The sequence below is a fragment of the Haliotis rubra genome, unplaced genomic scaffold (genome assembly GCF_003918875.1).
Source record: "Haliotis rubra isolate DU_JTF1 unplaced genomic scaffold, ASM391887v1 Scf167, whole genome shotgun sequence".
NCBI classification, from domain to species: Eukaryota; Metazoa; Mollusca; class Gastropoda; order Lepetellida; family Haliotidae; genus Haliotis; species Haliotis rubra.
Window position 1 is genome coordinate 1,120,408 of NW_025765636.1, and position 12,533 is coordinate 1,132,940.

Below are 12,533 nucleotides of genomic sequence, written 5' to 3' on the forward strand. Positions count from 1 at the left end.
AGGGAGATAACTCTTCACAAACTAATGAAAAGGATTAACGAAGTTGTCTCTCTTGAATGAAACCAAGCACTGGATAGCTGGTCAAGGTTGTTTATACTAGAAATCCAATTAAACATATTCCTAAAATTCTCAATAATTTCTGGTCATACTATATTATAAGCAGATTTTGTGTTGGCTCTGTGTATGTAACCAGTTATCAATCAGATAATATGTGTCTGTATCACTTCTTTATTCACTCAGTATATGTGACCATGTAGTTATGTTTACAGTTCATGGGTCAGTTATATATACCAGTTTTAAAACGTACCAGGGGCGGTTGGGTAGCCTTGTGGGTAAAGCTTTAGTCTGTCACACCAAAGACCCGGGTTTGATTCCCCACATGGGTACAATGTGTAAGGCCCGTTTCTGTGTCCCCTGCAGTGATGTTGCTGGAATATTGCTAAAAGCAGCGTTAAACCACACTCACTCACTTAAAGTGTACTAGTCAAAACAAGTACAAAAACATCCTCATTTGGAAGGCTGTGTGTGGCGGTACCTACCATTCATAACATATACAATAGTCACTGGAAAATGGGAAACCTCTAACTCCTGAGTAGTAAATTTTGTGTGAAAGATTTTGCTGAACTTTATACTTGCATGAACTTATTCAAAAGCTGCCAACCTCTCAGGGCATTGTGTAGTTCTGTATTACTGGCTCATAATTGTGAAAACAAATACATACCCTGGACAACTTACGATGTAAATGAGAATTGAGTGTGTACAGGGTGACACGAAGATGTAGTTATCAAACAAATACATCCAATAAGGTCCATGGAAGTCTATGATATTCAGCAAGTCTAGATTACTGCAGTTTCTGAAAATGACTCTATTGTTGTTTGTTTTATTAAGATAATTTATGGACTTTTATCTAGAAATTATGTTTATTTATGAGACTAGATGTTAGTTTAAAGATAGTACTGCTGAAGTCAATAACATCTGCTGTCATGTGCTAGAGGTCATAAAGTCCAGCTGCTTCAAGCTATTGGAGTTTGGGGGTATCAGTGATAATAGTTTTGTATTGCTTTGGGCAGTATTCAACCAGAAAAAGACTTCTCCAGGGTTTTACCTCCTCCTTTAGGTTTTCTGAGGACAAAAATCTGTAAAACAAGAAATAAAATTGGTCTGGCCTTAACTTCAGTTTGAAAACAAGGGAGCCAACTGATGAAATATCTGCTGTAAAACATATTTCTAGCATAATTGTATATCATCGATATGGTTTCAGGTCTTACAGTGACTCAGATGATACAGTGATGCAGACTCATGGTTTGCCATAATGTATGTGTAGACATTTGTTAAGGAGTCCAATAGTTGTATGTCAGTTCGTTTCTGTTGCAAAGACACCAAGTAAAAACCATGAACTCTGTTGAAGAATTTGAAATTTTGGTTTTGTTTGAGAGGATCTGAAGGGTATTTTGTTTTGTGATATGATTTCTATAGGTACCAGGGTCATGCTGAAGTGTACTGTTAGGGGATCTCTATTTGGATGAAAATTATATTTATCTAAATTTTGTAATCTAGTTAACGTTAGTTTTTTGTCTTCTGTTCAACCTGTCATCTGCTGTTTGTCATTATCATATAGACAAGTCTTGCTACTTTTACCCTTTTTTAAGTCATGTGAACACTGGTTACAATGGCCACTTAGTGCCTTGTACTCAGGTTCTATTTGTTGTAGTCAACATGGTTACTATGTACATTGTACATAGATTATACCTACATCCGGTGAACACAAATTGCCATGGCTCGTTGCCATTATTGCTGTGTACTTTTGAGGTTATACATCCAGGTGTGTATCAAGATCTCAAATTCTAATATTTAGACCCAAATCTGCAGCAAATGTAACAAAGATTTCTCCAAATGGAAATAAAAGCTTCTCAATTAATGTTACTATATGTAAGTCAAAGCTAATGTTACACTTTTCTAGAAAGAAACTGTATTTCATTGTTAACAGGAAGAAGAAATGGGAATAGGTCAAGACTTGGTTACATAATATGGCATTGAATGGAATTTGAGAATATAAAGATAAATAGCCCTACCTCTGAACTTATACAAATAAGAACGTGAATGAATCCAGATTTGGAACAAAATATTTCTATCTCTTCCCAATTTGCTCGAGAGGGGCACTTAGTTTATGATCCTGGATAAATCCCTGTCTAAGGTACTGTGAACACCGATCACCATGGTACAGTGTAACTACTGAACGGTACTGAACTAGCCCTTCGATCCTTATTATCGATTTCTGTTTCAATGGCATTAATCCCATGAAAAATACTATGAACTGTGAGGGATTATCTGTTCCAGTTCTTGGGACATAATATCAGAATGAACGGGACACATTTCATACATGTCAAAACCTGATATTTTGAAACTTCATTCTCAAGAATTATTTGCGATTGGATATTTGATATGCAATAACATTGCCTTTTCAACACATGTTAACAGTTTTGGAGTGGGGTTCTACACTAATGGAAACCACTTCAGTGTTTGAGGAACATACTAGAGAGATTTAGTGCTTCAAGATGTTACAAATGTTAGTGTAATCAATCTATTACCAGATGTTGTGAACCTTGTGAGGGTGGTCAAATGATACTCGTCATTATTGTGTGTAGATGTATACACTTGTCTACTATTTCCAGCAGCTGCTTGCACTCTGGACATCTCCAGTTACTGGAACTCCCTGTTCTATTATAGATGTGCCCTGCCTGCTGCAGGTGCTGTACAGTAGATGCCCCAACATCTGCACTGCTTGCAATCTGGACATCTCCAGTTACTAGAACAACCTGTTCTATAGATGTGCCCTGTCTGCTGCAGGTGCTGTAGATGCCCCAACACCTGCACTGCTTGCACTCTGGACATCTCCAGTTACTGGAGCTCCCTGTTCTATAGATGTGCCCTGTCTGCTGCAGGTGCTGTAGATCCCCCAACACCTGCACTGCTTGCACTCTGGACATCTCCACTTACTGGAACTCCCTGTTCTATAGATGTGCGTTGTTTGCAGCAAGTGCTGTAGATGCACCTACAACTGCCCTAAATCATGGCCTTTTAACTTCATTGATGCTGAAGGTCACTTCCATAGACATAATCAGGGATTAATCAGGGAGTCAGGGATTGATTCATTAAAATGAGAAAAACGTTTTTTCTTTAGTTCTTATTGAGTCTTTGGCTCTTTATTATCCAGAATGAAAAGTATGATAATGAAACCACAATGTTACAGGGGCCTGCTGCTGAAATGATATTTCAAACATGTTGTGATTTTAGGTTACAGTCACATCAGACTTACGTGAAAGTTTTGTAGTATTCTTCCAATGTTCTGGGCAAATAGAAGTAGGCAGCAAATGTTATTCAAATGTGGACAAAGGTGGTTAAACCCAAAGAATAGATCTGTAAGCAGTCTGAATTCCCATTTGGATCAGATATACTAAGTTTCCAGGTAGGGACTGAATGTGAGTGATTGCTTGGAGATGGTGTCACAGATAGTATTGAATGTTATTGGGTAATATTTACAGCTAAAATGATATGAATGCTAAAATTGGAACTAGCAGACATTACCTTAGTGTTTCAGGGACTTTGAATGAAATTAGCTGGGACTGCCATCTTCCCGGGACCAAATGACCCTTTTGGCATGTAAGGCCCCCGTTGGTAGGAAGCTTGGTGGAAATGGTCAGTCTGATTTGTTGGACAGATGTCAGAGATTCTGTAAGCAATTTCCCCATGGCAGGTGGAATTTCTTACAAGATTTTACTTCTGTCATTTTGTTAGTGATCTGGATATCAAACAAGGCATTCATCATATTTTTATTACATATGAGAAGTGGCTGATAAGTTCTGAGTCCAACTATGATGGACAGTATTGATGGAGTTGGCAGATGATATTTTAACATAGTCCCAACAGAGGTCCACACAATTCTGCCAGCAGTTCATTCCCCAGAATGGTCTCAACTGTTTTGTAAGAGGTACTGACTCAAATGGTCTATGTGATGGTGTGACAATAGAACCAAAGCAAGGAGAGTCATCTGCTGAATATGATGCCATGTCTGAATAGATAGCTGTTGGAAATACCTCATGACAGCATGGTGTCCCAGTTTGTCCATTTTCATCACCACAGAATACCTGGTCACATTGATGCCTTCTAACATAGTACTTGACACATGCAAACTGTTAAAGTTGCAACCCATCATGGGGAGGCTCAGAACTTTTCAACCACCCTTCTTTAGTTTGGGTATAGCTATGAATCAAAACACCAGCTAATCATTAGTTGTTGTCCACTGAATTTTAACATTTTATTTTGCAGTTGTGGGTTATATTTGTTGATGATTTTCTTCCATTATTATTTATGTGTAATTTTACTTGTTTGTTTTCCATAGCTGTCTAGTTACATAATATTACAGTGTTTCTTAGTCTTTTTTATGTGCACAGTTTAATGATTGATGTATGAAACTTAGCACCAAAAGAACCCAAATTTGTTTTGTTTATTTGGGGTTAAATAGAATATCTTGTTATAGAAGGCCTTGATTTTGACTTGTGGTTAGGCCCTCTTTGTTTTTGGTGTGGTTATTACAGGTTCTTATTGGAGGACAAAGCAGACATTCAAAACCTCGGTTCGATGACAGTGTAAAACCTGTTATGAGTAATTGTCATTGCTTAGTTGATATTTACAGTAGGTTTTATTAATGAGCTCAGGGATCTGCATTGTCCTTCCATGTTACTTTGATAGAAAATGATCATGTTCTGTGAAATATTCCACTGGCCAGTAGAAGCAACCCTTTAACATGTATTTGGTAGCAGGCACATAATTAAGATGGTGCCAATCCAACAATTACAATATTTAAGTATTGTGAACATCCGCTTCTGTAGGTTTTTGAGTGTATGACACAAGACTTTGGTATAAATTATGCTGCCCAGTACATTCTGTCAGGTTCTTAATGGAAAGATTTTCAGTTATTTTGTATTTCCTCAGGAAGTATTCATCCGCTGAAAAGTGACATTAGTAGCATGCTTCTGGTCAACCAGTCAAAATATCCTGGTAAACAGTATTCCTTTCAACAATGTTAAGGATGTCTGCAGGCATGTTTGTCTTCAATATGCAACTCTGTCTTATTTCTGGAGACGGTGAGTCATTTTAGGTAGTGTCTTCAACATGATGTATTTGTCAGCAACACTGACCAGTTGTCAGAAATAGGGGTTATATATTAAAAAAAGAAGTAACAACATGTTATGAAGAAAACAAATAAGAATGCATGAATGCATGATAGTGGTCTTTTAACTATGGTGATTGTCAAATGTTTTATCGAATACACACCCGGACTGTCGAAAAGCAGTGGCAATGCTCAACACTGCTCTGATAACACCCGGAGTGTCGACTGCCTTGGACCTGCGAATAGCAGAAAGACTGCGCTAATCCGCTCTACTCTAATGAACAAGGGAGAAGACATGAGCACTATTGTTGTTGAAATGAGAAAAGAGTTTGAGTTTGAGTTAACTATATAGATTTGTCACATTTCCTTCTCAGTGATACAGATACAGGCGGAAGTACTGACCTGTTGTTGTTGAAATGAGAAAAGTTACCTAGATTTGTATCTTACAAGTACAAGAAGAACAAGGAAAAGAATGATGTCACATACTGGCGTTTTCATAGAAAGCCTACTCTTAACCCTAAACCTAACCCTAAACCTTACATTAAGCTAAATCTAAACCCTAAACCTAAACCCTAACCCCTATAAATAATCGTAATAAATAGAAAACATTTCAAGCGGGGGTTACGGGCGGAACTCTTACCCAATAAAGAATGTACTGTATGACGTATTTTGTTTTCCTAAATGCCTGGAGCGGCGAACACCATAGTGTTAACGCCTAATTGCCTCCTTACGCAATACCGGAAACATCGAATTTATAAATTTTCAATTTTCGACAGTCCGGGTGGACAGCGATAATACATTATAACCTTGTTTTTGTAGCACTATATGAATGTCTATGCATGTTATGAATTGAGGCAAATACATAATTGCTTGTGTTTTTATCCATTTGCTTCAAAATAATGTGCACTAGATTATCAAATTGTAATGTTTCTTATATCTGAACATTTTAGCTGTTAAAGGTTATATATTGATTTAATTATTCTTAATCATGTTAATCATAGTTTTACTGAAATGACAGTGAGTTGTTTCTTTATACTTCTCTATAGTAGAATATGAATTTGACTCTGTAGTGAATAACTGCAGCTTGAGTTCCACACTGATTGCCTTCTGTTTTGAATTGGAAAGATTGAGGACATCTAGATTTAAGCATGTCTTTCTCAGAAAATGTTCAGTACTCTGACATGAGATTGTGGACATCCTTTTCACGAGACTGAGACTTCACAACCTGTAATATAGTGGAGGTATTATGATTATTATTTTGTTCACTATAGACCAGAATATGACCTCAGACTGTGTGGTTTGTAAAAACTTCTCCCATTAGTGTTGCTACTAGAGGCCATCACTGGTGACCTCGGTTGGAACAAGTTAGAGCTGTGATGATTTTCCCAAGTATTAGTTCACTGCAATACAAGTATCTTGAACCAGGGAGTGATACATACTTATTTATAAAGAGAAACTTTGTTTACACCAACCCCATTAAATCAGTAGTCTTTAAACAATGTCACTTTATGGTCACAAGAGAAAGTCTGTTAACAATATTGTCTAACATCAGATCTGATTGTCGAAGACCAAGGTTAATGTGGATAGATGACTTATGGATTGCAAGTTCTTCTTATTCTTACAGTAAGACCTCCAGTCCAGATGCCAATACCTTTCAAGCAAGTGATAAACTTGAACATAGAGATGTTTCTGGGTTACACCTTCTTTTTATTCTTGAAGATGTAACCCAGAAAAATCTCTATGTTCATCTTCTAAAATGCCAATCAAGCAAGTGATAAATTTGTCAATTTTGTTAATATAACATCTGATATGCCATTTAAAGATGTAAGTATGGATTCTTCAGTGTGTTTCTTTTCTGGCCCTGGGAGTGATTAAATTGAATGTTTAGGATTTATGTGGTATGGAATGAATTGCAGAAATACTATTCTGGAACTTACATTAGTTTGACGATCGGAAATGTTCTGAACATTCTTTGGTTGGATCTCTAGTCATATGTTCCTTGGATGGTGATCTACTGGTCTCAACATGGCCATCGTTGAGTTACATATGTGATATTGTATATTGAAATATGAATCATATCATGTCATTATATCCCTAGTCAAGATCTTGTAACACCCTTCCTCCCAGGTGGGCATCACTGAGAGCTCTGCATTTAAACACAATTCCTCACTGCCCTGTGAAGCTGGAATCCAATGATGTGTGTAATTCAGACTTTCTGGATTAACAACACTGAGCAAGGGTCCACTGAGGTCTTGATTTTGTTTCTTACATTTGTTTTGTACATGATGAAATGAAGTATAGTGATTGTCTTTCTGATTTCATTTAAGCAGATAGGTTTCTTTGGATGTGGGGTTGACACTATAGCATTATATAATGTGTTGTTTGAAAGAATGTATCAAAATAGTATAATCAGTACAAGTGTTTGTTTTCAAGTAACTTGTATGAAGCAATCTAATTAGACGAAATAAAGTTATTTTTGAAAGAATTCTTTCATTTTGTTATATGTGCAGTTCCCATGTGAAATTCAAAATATGGGTGTCCATGCTTGTCATGAGAGGCGACTAACGGAATCGGGTGGTCAGGCGTTTGCTGACTTGACACGTCATTGTATCCAATGCGTAGATCGATACTCATGCTGTTGATCACTGGATTGTCTGGTCCAGTTTCGATTATTTACAGGCCCGCTGCCATATAGCTGGAATATGGCTCACACACTCACCACTGAGGACCAATTCTACCACAGGTCTTTGTGGTCAGTTAAACCCACCCTTAGCTTTGAACACTGGTGATGACAAACCATTCACAAATAGGGCAAATCTAGGATCCAGCACCTTGCCATCCAAACCTGGCCCAAATAAAGCATGCACAAACATGCAACAATAAAACAAAAACTTATGTATGTATGTACTTTAATTTCCTCTCTAAATTACATATCACAGACAATCTTTTAAAATAATTCAGATCACATATCCACAAATACGAGGGACAGTCAAAAAGTAGTCGGCCTGACCTAGTAAATGATGCAAATGCAGCTGTTTTTATGTTTTATTTTTCTACATATTATCTGTCAACCTCAAGCAAACTGGTTTTGCTATGTTCCAGCCTGACGATCCCCTTTTTGTTTGAAATTTTATCTTGGTACCCCCCAAAAGTGCAAAATCTGCAATAAATGCACCACAAACTTGAGGTAACAAAATATGCAAGAAACATTTTGTGTGTTTGAGATAGGCAGACGTCCGCTAGAATCAAACTAAGATATTAAAGTGCATAAAAAAGCAATTTGAAAGTACAATCGCTTGTTAAAGTGATTCCCCCTTCATGTTTACTGAAACAGCTTGTTTTGGAGACACTACCAACTCCCTTTCAGACGACGAAATCATAAGGACATAACTTATTCTAATGTTTTCACTTTTTCACACATGATGCTAAAGGTTCAAAGTAAATACTGAATGGTCACACAAGTGTCAACTCTTAGTATATTGTAAACAGGGCCAGCTTGAATATCTGGACACAATGTTTTTGAAAGACTAAAATGGGGGCGTCCTTAAAAGAAACAGCCCCGACTAAATATGAATCAAGCAATCCAAAGCTTTGACTCTTGATTATGACGGGAAGTCATCCAATACTATACTAACATATTTTATATGACATTATCTGAGGGCATACCATTATCCAAGAGGTACTAAATGACGGATCGTTTTTCATTTTCTACATTTTTTCTAGAAATATTATACCCCATTGTGTTGTGATGACTAATATCTCGTTAATCACATTACCCACATATGTGAAATTTATTATGCGGCTTTGCTAATGATTCGTACAAACTAAAATGGAAGCTTTTCAAACATTGGACATCGAGAATATAGTTAGGCCGACTACTTTTTGACTGACCCTCGTATGTCTTTCTATATATAAAATTTTGATAAATCATGGAATATGAATATTCAAAATACACAAAAATGTAATTGGATTTGGCATAACATGCATCATTCGTAGTTATTATTGAATGATTCTCAGCTAACATTCCAAACATCTGATAACTGGAATAAAATATATTGCACGAAACAAACAAATTTTTAAAGACCCTTGTACTATATCACGCTCATGACAAGAGTTGTCTATTTCAAACATAGAAAATACATAAAATGTGAAAACATGGAACTAATTTCTTTCATGTAAAAGTACATTTGTGGAAGATACGAAAACGAGTTAAACGTGCATATAGGGTGAGGTTGAATATTTCAGCTACCTGGTATATCACAATAAAATACTCTCATGTCGGAGCAAGGCCAAAATGTTGCAGGTCCATTAGTACTTCGTGAAACCAGCAAGCATGGTTATGGCGATGAGTGAGTTGTCAGGGGACACCAGAAAAATTGGCTTCACACATGTGGGGAATGGAAGCCAGGTCTTCAGCATAACGAGTGGACGCATTAACCACTTGGCTACCCCAAGAAGAATGGACGCAAGCCTAGACATTGAACTATGGCAGTGGTACCTGAAACGACTTGGTCAACCATGCCTGTCTTCCTGCATATAGACTGACTCACTGAGTTTGGTTTTATGCCGCTTTTAGCAATATACCAGCAACATCACGGCGGGGGACACCAGAAATGGGCTTCACACATTGTGCCCATGTGGGGATTCGAACCCGGGTCTTCGGTGTGACGATCCAACGCTTTAACCATTAGGCTACCCCACCGCCCCTCCTGCATATAGAAATGACTAAAATGATCGATAATCAGAAATATCGTCAATAGGAAATTTATCAATGATTATCGATATGAAAATTGTGCTATCAACAATATCATACATAAACTTTTGTGACCGAATAAAGTTTTCATTGACTCCCACAAATACACAAAATCAAGACTGTATTCATAAGCTGCTTCTAAGATATGTTCAGGCCACTGTTTTGTTTGTAGTCCATGAATAAACATGTCACCACTTACATGTGAAGTGAAATGTATTTATTTATTTCAGAGTTTGGGGGCATTTTGACACTTCTGGCATTAAATTACTTCTCTGATATTTGAGGTGAAGGTGAAATTGGGTTTAACGTCGTACTTGAGAATATTTCGCTCATATGACGACGTGCATGCGTGTGTATGTGTATGTGTGGCTGCTTCTACTAGCCCAGACTTAAGCTGGTTTTATAGTGCCAGCCCACTGGGATGCCATGCTGCAGTGAAGCATGAATACCCCACTCAGACACATTATACTGACTCCGAGCCAACCAGTCCTTGTTGTATCCATTAATGCCGAGCGCCAGGCAGGGACCAACACGTACCATATTTTAACGTCTTTTGGTATGATGCGGTCGGGGATCGAACCCGCGACCTTCCGCTCTCCGGGCGGACGCTCTAACCACTACACCACGCAGGCGGTCTCTCTGATATTTATCGATAATCGATCAATATTCAATCAATATTTAGTTAATGATTATTGATCCCTATAAACTATATTGATAGCCAGCCCTAATGCATACAGAAGTGTACTTGCATCAAATATGAAACATAATAAGCTATGCTCTTGCAAATTTGTTATGAAACTGAGGTGGTATAAACATGACTTTTTTCACTGCTTCAGTTACACTATTGTGCATCGGTATTATATGGGAAGAAATATTTGGGTATAAAACTGTCCAAGACTGGTATGGCACTGAATGATCATAGAATAATATTTTGGAGATACCATAGATTCAAGTGGATATTGATATTGCCAAAGGACACGATTTTTATTAACACATTGCATTACCTAAATCTACTTAGTCATGGCTTTGTAACTAAGAGGGTGATGGGTTTTTAACATGTCAGTAATATTAATGACCAATTTCAATGAGTCATCTGGTTTCTAAAATAAAAAATAATAAAATTAACGAGACTTTTCCTCCCTTGTCATAAAAGGGAGGAGGGTAGCATGACCTTAGTCTCATTACTGAAAAGAAAACTGATATGAGAGGAACATTTTACTCCCGTACCAAGAATATGCATCTATGAACTTGGCCCTTTAATACAGTGCTAGTTATCAAACAATATATTTTATGAAAAACATTGCGAGGGGAATTTGTAAGATATTTTTTGCTATAGAGACGAACTGTTTTTCATTTGTTACATATCCAACAAGATAACTTTTTTCAATTTCAAGAAAAAAAGTGAAAATGATGATTTTGTTCCATTAAAAACCCACTCATAATACAAAAGTAATTTTTCATGTATTAATGGAAGGGAAGCCACTCTTGCAATTGTCATTTGCCATCAGCAGAAGTGTAAATAATTTCAGTTGATTACTGCAGCATCACTGGTTTTACACAATACAACATCCAGGTGCCCAACAGTCACACAATAAAACAGCCTTGTAATTAAGTAAATAGTTCAAATGAATGCCACTGACACGGTTGGTGATGTTAAGGTCATGGCCACATGCCTTGCCAGGTCTGATTTATGACTTCCAAAAGTCTTGCTTTTTTTTTTTTTTGCTGAAGTTGTTTTCTGAATAGCTACCTCAAATGTCAGGACATAATAACACTTCCATTTTGGCATATATATTTTTCAAATAATTTCACTGACAAAAATTCCATAATCTTATAATAATAATCAATAAAATTCATAATCTAAACGTTTTCATATTGATGATTTGATTTATATGATTACAAGTATCTAATTTGTTGTATTTTGACTTCCTCTAAGCAGCCAAATTGGACCAAAGAATTCTTAATAAAAAAACACAAGCTAACACCAACATAGTCTTGCCTCGCTGACATTATGACAATAAAAGTGTACCTGGTATGTGTGTAGGAATTTTAGGGACATGCTGATGCACTTTTATTTTACTTGCCCTCAAAGTAATCACATGATCTGAAAACATTTGGCCAACTCTATATCTGTGATATTCCTCATACATCTCAACCATCTCACACAGAAAAACTATTATACAACATGCATAAATTCAGAAAGAAATGGTGATCTTTACACTTGAAAAACAAAATGACAAGATATCTTTTCAGGAAAACTTAGTTAGCAGTGTTGTTACTTGTCATGGTGGACAAATATATAAATGTCACTCCCAAGTGAAGTAAACCAGTGGTTGATAACAAGAGCACTGGTCACCACAGTGAGTGAATAGGATCTGTACAGATTTTTTCAATACTACTGTAATTCAGTAAAGCCAGGACCTAGATTTTCGAAGCTCTCATAGTGTTGAGATGGTCGTAAGTGCCATATATTAACATTAACTTACAACTATCTTAGTTCTACGAGAGCTTAGAAAATCTAGGCCCAGGCTGTTGGAGACAGAATGCTCTCACCACGAGGCTACCAGCCATCTACTCTCTCACATCCAGGTATGCAGTGCAACAATTATA

The 12,533-nt window shown here is 37.0% G+C and overlaps 1 long non-coding RNA gene across 1 annotated transcript; it reads left to right on the forward strand.

Moving 5' to 3' along the window:
* The first annotated feature begins 915 nt into the window (after positions 1–915).
* Positions 916–7,655, forward strand: LOC124272195. The gene is made up of 2 exons (XR_006897282.1): positions 916–2,747; positions 2,848–7,655. It is a non-coding gene; the product is annotated as an uncharacterized LOC124272195 (long non-coding RNA).
* The last annotated feature ends 4,878 nt before the right edge of the window (positions 7,656–12,533 follow it).